General features: G+C 42.1%; 1 pseudogene; it reads left to right on the plus strand.

Annotated features, from left to right (window-relative positions):
- The first annotated feature begins 1,436 nt into the window (after positions 1 to 1,436).
- LOC103206652 overlaps positions 1,437 to 7,277 on the plus strand; it is a 32,631-nt pseudogene continuing 26,790 nt past the window's right edge.

The raw sequence follows: 7,277 nt of genomic DNA on the forward strand, positions 1-7,277 counted from the left end.
TGGCTTCCCTATCTGCCTCCACTTTTTCCTCCCAGATATTAAAGACTTTAAAGGCCATATTTACTAAGTCTCTGATGGGAGTTTGGGGTCCCTCTTCAGTCTTCTTTAGTTTTTTTCTAATGTCAGGAGCTGATTGGGTTATGAAATGAGTGGCTAGGACTGTGGCTCCAGCCAGAGAGGAGGGGTCTGGACGGGTAAATTGGGTAAGGGTTTTGGTTAATTGGTTCAGGAAGGTGGTTGGGTTCTGATCCAGAAGTTGGGTAATTTCTGGAGTTTGTTAAAATTAACTGCTTTATGAGAGACAGCTTGTAGGCCTGCCAGGAGACATTGGAGCATTTTATCTCTGTGGGCTCTCCCAGTCCATCTGGACTGGGTGTCAGGCTGGTACTCCCAGCATGGGTTTTGCGCCAGAACAGTGTCCCCTCCGACAGGCATGGAGTTATCTGTTAGGTGGGTTTGGTCAGCATTTTCTCGGGCGGCACTAAGGACTCTATCTTTTTTGTCTGGGGGGAGGGTAGAGGAGAGGGTGACATATATGTCATGCCAAGTTAAATCATAGGTCTGAGAGAGGTATCGGAACTCTATGATGTAAGTGGTAGGGTCATTTGAAAAAAGAGCCTAAGCGTTTTTCAATTTGGTACAAATCAGCCAGGGAGAAGGGGGCATGGACATGTACAATTCCTTCAGACCCAGCAACTTCATGCAAGCGGCAAAGAAGTTGCTGGGAATGAGTGTGGTGGCTCACGGGAGAGGGAAAGGTAGGAAAGGTAGAGGAGGAGGTGGTGTCTGGGGAGGCAGGTGAAACGGGAGGATAGGGGGCTGTTGGGGTAAGGGGAAGGGAGGATGGCACTGTCTGGGGGAGAGGGGGCTGTGCTGCAGCATAAGGAGGGGGTCTGGGGGGTGGGGACAGGCTTTCCAGTAGGTCAGAAAAGGAGGAAGAGGAGACTGTTGGGTTGGTTTCTGAGGGGGAGAGAGGCGTGAGTTTGCGAGGTTTGGGGTTTTTGCGGGCAAGGAGGATCTGGGTGGTATTACATTTCTTACACAATGAGGGTCGGGAGCGCAAACAAAAGAAGGCTTGGACATAGGGGACTTCCAGCCATTTGCCTGTGCAATTGTCTAAGTCTGTAAGGATATTAAAGTCAAAAGTCCTGTGCTCTGGCCAGGGAGAGCCATTGTCCAGTGTGTACTGGGGCCATGTCATGGGGAGTAAAAGATGACGCATTTGGGATGGATGTCCTGGTCTAGTAACAAGGTCTTAAGGTTTGCTAATAAACACCCCAGAGGGGTTATTGCATCAATTTTGGAGTTTTGATTACCCATTGGTTCTGAGTTTTTCGGGTAGGGTTCCTGGAACCCTATGTCATTGGGACTGTTTTACACAGGTGGACGTCTCTGCCTGATGCTAGACAGTTGAACGAGGAATGACCCTCTGAGGAATGACCCTCAAGGGAGATATGATGTCAGGTATCCCCGAGCAACTAAACTCCCGGACTGTGAAGACTTTCTGCAGTGGTACCACAATTTTTCTGGGGTTCCTGGAACCCTGTGCCAAAGATGCAGAAAACTCCAGAACAAAACTCAGACCTTTGGGCAAGTCAACTTTCCAAAAATAATCACACAGGAGAAATTACAAGAGGAAAGTAGTCACACTGGAGACATATCCCAAGGACCAGTCAAATGCCTAGTTGTCCGCTCCCCTCTCGGGGATTTGAGTGAGTCTTTGGCTAAGGTGTTTCCATATAAACTCCGGAGTGGAGGGCAGAGCCACACCATTGTGCCGATCCAACTTCACACAGAAGTCAACTGAGGGCCCACTCAGGCTCCGTGACCAAGATCTTGGAGCGTCACAGAAACATTCACATAACCTCTCAGTCAGACACAGACAGATTGTAACAAAACCAATTCAAACCATCTGGTAGTAGGCACTGGTTCATCGCCCAGAGCCAAAAAATTAAAATGGCCCACAGGATGGAGGACAACAGAATACAAAATGTATGTCCTCCAGTGGGCATTGAGTAAAGGGTAAGATGTGACTTACCGGTGGTGGATGCAGGGGGCCAAAATTCCCTGGTCTGGAGGGAAGAGGAAGAAGGGGAGTAAGAATTCCCTCGAGTTCCACTCCTCTTCCCGGGTGTAAGCACCAAATGTAATGCAGAGCCGCCGAGACACCAGGACATGGAGTTGTTTCAGAGAAGCAGTTTATTAGCACTCCCGGGTGAGGTTCTCGTGCCCTAGCATCAGGGCCAGAGAAGTTGCACCCCCGGGCAGGGGGGATAGATTCTTATAGACACAGAGAGGACCTAATTGGGGACATAAGGAAATGACAGGGTCCTCTAAGGAAATGACAGGATCCAATTAGCTGTTAGCATGGGTCTGCACTTAATTAGCATGAGGGGACTTCACAGGAGGAAGTTTGTCATTGCATGGGACTTTCCAGTCTGGGTGGGTTCTGTCACTACGTTTGTCTTATCAGGCTGTCTCATCAGGGCCTGACACCTGTAGGAAGCTGCCAACTGACATATTGGAGGCTTGGGTTTACTTCGGCCTAACACATATTACTTCAAAAAAATTTCCCTTGATTTCAACAGGCCTGTTTCACCCAATAATCTCTTGAACATCTTACCTTATTTTGGCAGATGTACTGATAGAAGTGGTACCAGGAATAGTTTAAAAAAAAAAAAAAAAAAAGCACACACACAAGCAAACAATGCCTTCTAACCTCTAGAACACTTAGAACAAGAACACTGCTTGACACGTGGTAAGTGCTAGTTAAGTGTTGGAGTTCATAGATGTTGTAAAGAATTAATATGCTGAGCTGTTTACCAAAAGTTTGGATATTCCAGTTCTCCCAGAAGTGCTTTATAAGAAAGGCTTAATGATCTGCTTCTGAAAAACCAACCACTGAAAAACCAATGGAACCACTAAAAACTGTGGAGAACAGTTCTACTTTGTTCTGACACAAATGAGGTCACCATGAGCTGTAATAGACTTATTGGTAACTTTTTTTCTCCTTTTTCTCTATCTTTGTATCGATATATCTAACGTGGATCTCTTCTCTAAATTTACAGTTCTATAGGAGCTCTGGTAGCATAGTGTCTAAAGCTCTTGACTGCTAACCAGAAGGCCAGCAGTTCAAACCCACCAGCCACTCCTTGGAAGGAAGTTTGGGCAATCCTACTTCTGTAGTGATACTGCCTCGAAAACCCAAGGAGGGGTCGCTATGAGTCGGGGCTGACTTGACGGCACATAACAACAACAACAACAACAATGCTACTGCTTACTCTGTAGCCCCACTCCAAGTGCCCCATTTTGAATTTAGCATCTCCTTTTGGCATAGTGCCTAAGGCATTTGACTGCTAACCAAAAAGCTGGCAACTGAAACCCACCAGCCACTCCTCAGGAGGAAGACTGGACAATCTACTTCTGTAGAGATACTGCCTCAGAAACCCAAGGAGGGGTCTATGAGTTGGAATTGACTGATGGGCAGTGAGTTTGTTTTTTGTATGACAAGGAGATCCTGAAACTGTTTCTCATCCTTTTCTATGCCAATGTTTCCACCCACTAACCAATTAACTAATTCAGAAACATTTATCATCTGGGGATTCTCTTTCTCACTCACCTTTGGCTTCTGGAGTTAAGGTTTGAGGGGCTTTATCTCCTTATAAGAAGTTCTGGTAGCATAGGACCTAAGACATTTGACTGCTAACCATAAGGCTGGCAGTTCAAACCCACCAGCCAGTCCTTGGAAGGAAGGTTGGGCAGTCTACTTCCATAGTGATACCACCTCAGAAACTCAAGGTAGGGTTGCTATGAGTCGCGTCCACTCGCAACACATAACAACAACAACAACATCTCCTCATAATGTTTTAAATATCTGTTCATTGTGTTTTGGTAGTGCTCTAAAAGCTTCCTAAATTGAGATCCTACCATCACCTATTGTGTTAAATTTTTATTGCTATGTAACACATTACAACAAACATAGTGACTTAAAGACCAAAAAACAAAACCATTGTCATTGAGTAGATTTTGACTTATAGCTACTCCCATTGGTTTTCCAAAGCTGTAAATCTTTATGGAAGGAGATTCATTTCCTCCCATAGAGCAGCTAGTGTTTTGAACTGGTGGGTTTGGTTAGCTGTCAAATGCCTTACCCACTACACTAGCAGAGCTCCTTGAATTAAAAAGAGTATCTATCTATTAGTCACAGTTTTCTAAGCCAGAAGTCTTACACAGTATGGCTGGAGTTTCTGCTCAGACCAAAATCAAATATCAGTAGGACTATAGTCCCTCTTGGAGATTCTGGAGGAAAACTTCTTTTCCAAGCTCATTCAAACTGTTAGCAGAATTCAGTTCCTTGTAATTGACTGAGGTCCCAAGTTTTTGGGGCTGTCAATCAGAGTCTGTTCTGTTTCCAGAGGCTGTCTGCATTCCTCATAATATGGCTCTCTCCACCTTCTAGCTAGCAATAACTTCACAAAGCTCTGTCTGCACACTTCTACACTCTCCCATTGTCTCTCAATTAATCTTTTTCACCTAATACATCTCTTAAACATCTAACTTTATCTTGACATATGTACTGATAAAGGTGGTACCAGGAATAGTAAAAAAAAAAAAAAAAAAAGCAAGTACACAAACAAACAACAACAAAAGCCAGGAAGAAAATGGACTTATTTATCATCCAGCTGACAATAGGACAGATCATCTTGAATAGAAAGTAGGGTATGGACAGGTGCTAGGATAAGGAGGCAATAAAATTGCAGATTTCACCATTAAGTACTGGTGTAAATATCCCAGTGGAAGGGAATGATGTTACTGGCTCAGGATTCTGCATTTGAAAGATAAGGAGATAATAATGGCTATAAAAACAGCAGAGTTGAATGGTTTGTTATTAAACAGACCTTGTGCAGAAGATTAATGAGAAACTGAGGACATTTAGTACATAATTAAATGCTGTTTATTAGAACTAGAGGGTATGTTTGGTTACTTAAAAACAGAGGCTTATATTCTGCAAGAATATAAGCTATCGAACAGACTAAAAATTTGATAGAATCACAGAACTTCTGAGATGTCTAAATGCTTAAAGGTATATTGAGAAGGCAGGAAAGACTGGATTTTGAGGATACTTGCTCAGAACAGTTGAAATTTAAGACTGGAATTAAATAAGAATTCATTGATTTGAGGGTACTTTCATGAGACTCACAATTTAATACTTCATCAAAGACCCCAAGGTATAGGGTGAACTTGCTGCTGATGTCTTTCTCTACAAACTTAGAGAAAATGATGCTCATGTTAAAGTGGAAATCCTTAGCTGTGTTTGCACACAACAAAGAGAGGAAAATAATAATAAAAGAAGGCCCAGAGAGCTGAAATGAATATAATACAAGAAATGAGAAGATACACCAGAAAGTAATTTTCCAAGTGAGGGCCTAATCATTCAGAACGCACTGCTGAGAGAGGCTCAAGTATTAGTAAGAAGTTCAGTGGTGCCTCTCCTTTGTAGGCCCAGGATGACATTAAAAGTGTTGTCACAACAACAACTTATGTTAATATTCATGGAGATGATATGACTCAAAAGTAAGAGAAAATTGGCAGCACTTAGCTAACAGAAGGCATGGTGATGAAATTACCATACCACCAGTAATGCTGGGGGACACTTTAAAGAGATGGTTAATTGAATACAACAGCCTCTACAGACACAATAAGGAGTTCTGGTGGTGCAGTGCCAAAGGCATTTGACTGCTAACCAAAAGGTTGGCAGTTCAAACTCACCAGCCTCTGCAAAGAAAGAAGATGAGCAACCTACTTCCATAAAGATTTACCACCTCAGAAACCCAACCAGGGTGGCTATGAGTTGGAATCGACTCAATGCCAGTAGGTGGGTGCTGTTAGGAACAAACTAGATGAAGAACAAATGAAGAGACTGCTTAACACTGTGGAAATAAGTGAAGACTACAAAAATGGAGACAAGAGAAGTCTATTTATTCAGATGTTGCAGTAGCAATGGAATCAGCAACCATCAGCTCTATTTGTCAGAGACTCAAAGGCAGGCAGAAAAGAGGGAACATTTTATAGTGGGAAAAAAAAAAATGGAAAGCTTCAGGTATGTCATGACTGTAGGCTGTTGATATGGGGAAAGTGGAGGAGGACTAACTACGTGAATCTAGGGTTAAAATTGTTAAGACATGGTATGTGATTGGTTAAGGAGAATAATTGGTCCTAAGTTTCAGGTGAGGGTAAAAACGAAGGAAGCTGTCAGTAATCAAGCCCCAATCACTTTGGGCCAATTGCTGTAGGCTGTGGTTTAGCTTCTTGGGCTGGTTGTTGCAGATTGTGGGTCAGTGTTGTATTGTCATATATGATCTGTCCATTGTCCATTTACATATTTGATCCCTGGACATCTGCAATAAAAAGAAGGGAGAAGTGGAGGAACAGAAGACTGAAGGTGATCACTTGAGCAAAAAGTTATGACCTCTTGTTGATTTTAGACCTAAACTAAATTGTAAAACTTTAAACTGTTGACTGAGGAGGTTACAAGACCTTGACCTTATTCCTTCCCCAAAGGAATTTGCAACCATTTGCTCAGAGAACTCTACTCTACTCAGAGGAAAATGGATTTTCACATACTTTTAAGGACAATTTGATATAGTATCTGATATGGTGTTGATATGTATTATTTGTATAATTACATTTCCACAAAATTTTGGAAGTAATAATGTAGATAAATGAGTAATATCTTGCTTAGCATACTCATGAAAGCTAGATTGCAAGGCAGAAGTGAGGAATACTTGAAAACACCTGACCTATTCCCATAAACACAGGAATTAGTGACACCAGGTACTTTTGGAAATAATGAAGAAAGTGGGGACAGAAACAAACAGAATGTTTTAAAGACTATATAAGAAACTGTAAGTAGAAATTCACGTTGATTATCCCACTTTATGGAGTCAGGTGAGTTTGTACTCATTCACATCAGCAGAAAACTTGAAGTTTATTCTTTAAAGAAAGTAAAACAACAGTCTAAAAATTTGAATCTTATATGCATATTTGGGAAATGCTTTACCATATTATAAACAGTGAAGCTAAATAAAAGTTTTATCTAAAGAATGCTGGCACACTTAGCCTTTGTTCTCCACTACCTCAATGAATGCTAAAGCCATGATTATACACTGTAGACAGATTATAAGATCCTTCTCTATGGAATCAGACCATGACACACTGTAAAGTAAAGCTCATAGTAGACAAGAAAACAGTAACCACCTATTCACTGATGACAGTTA

Source organism: Orycteropus afer, unplaced genomic scaffold (assembly GCF_000298275.1).
Source record: "Orycteropus afer afer isolate SDZICR_OR568_19922 unplaced genomic scaffold, OryAfe1.0 scaffold00325, whole genome shotgun sequence".
Classification (NCBI taxonomy): Eukaryota; Metazoa; Chordata; class Mammalia; order Tubulidentata; family Orycteropodidae; genus Orycteropus; species Orycteropus afer.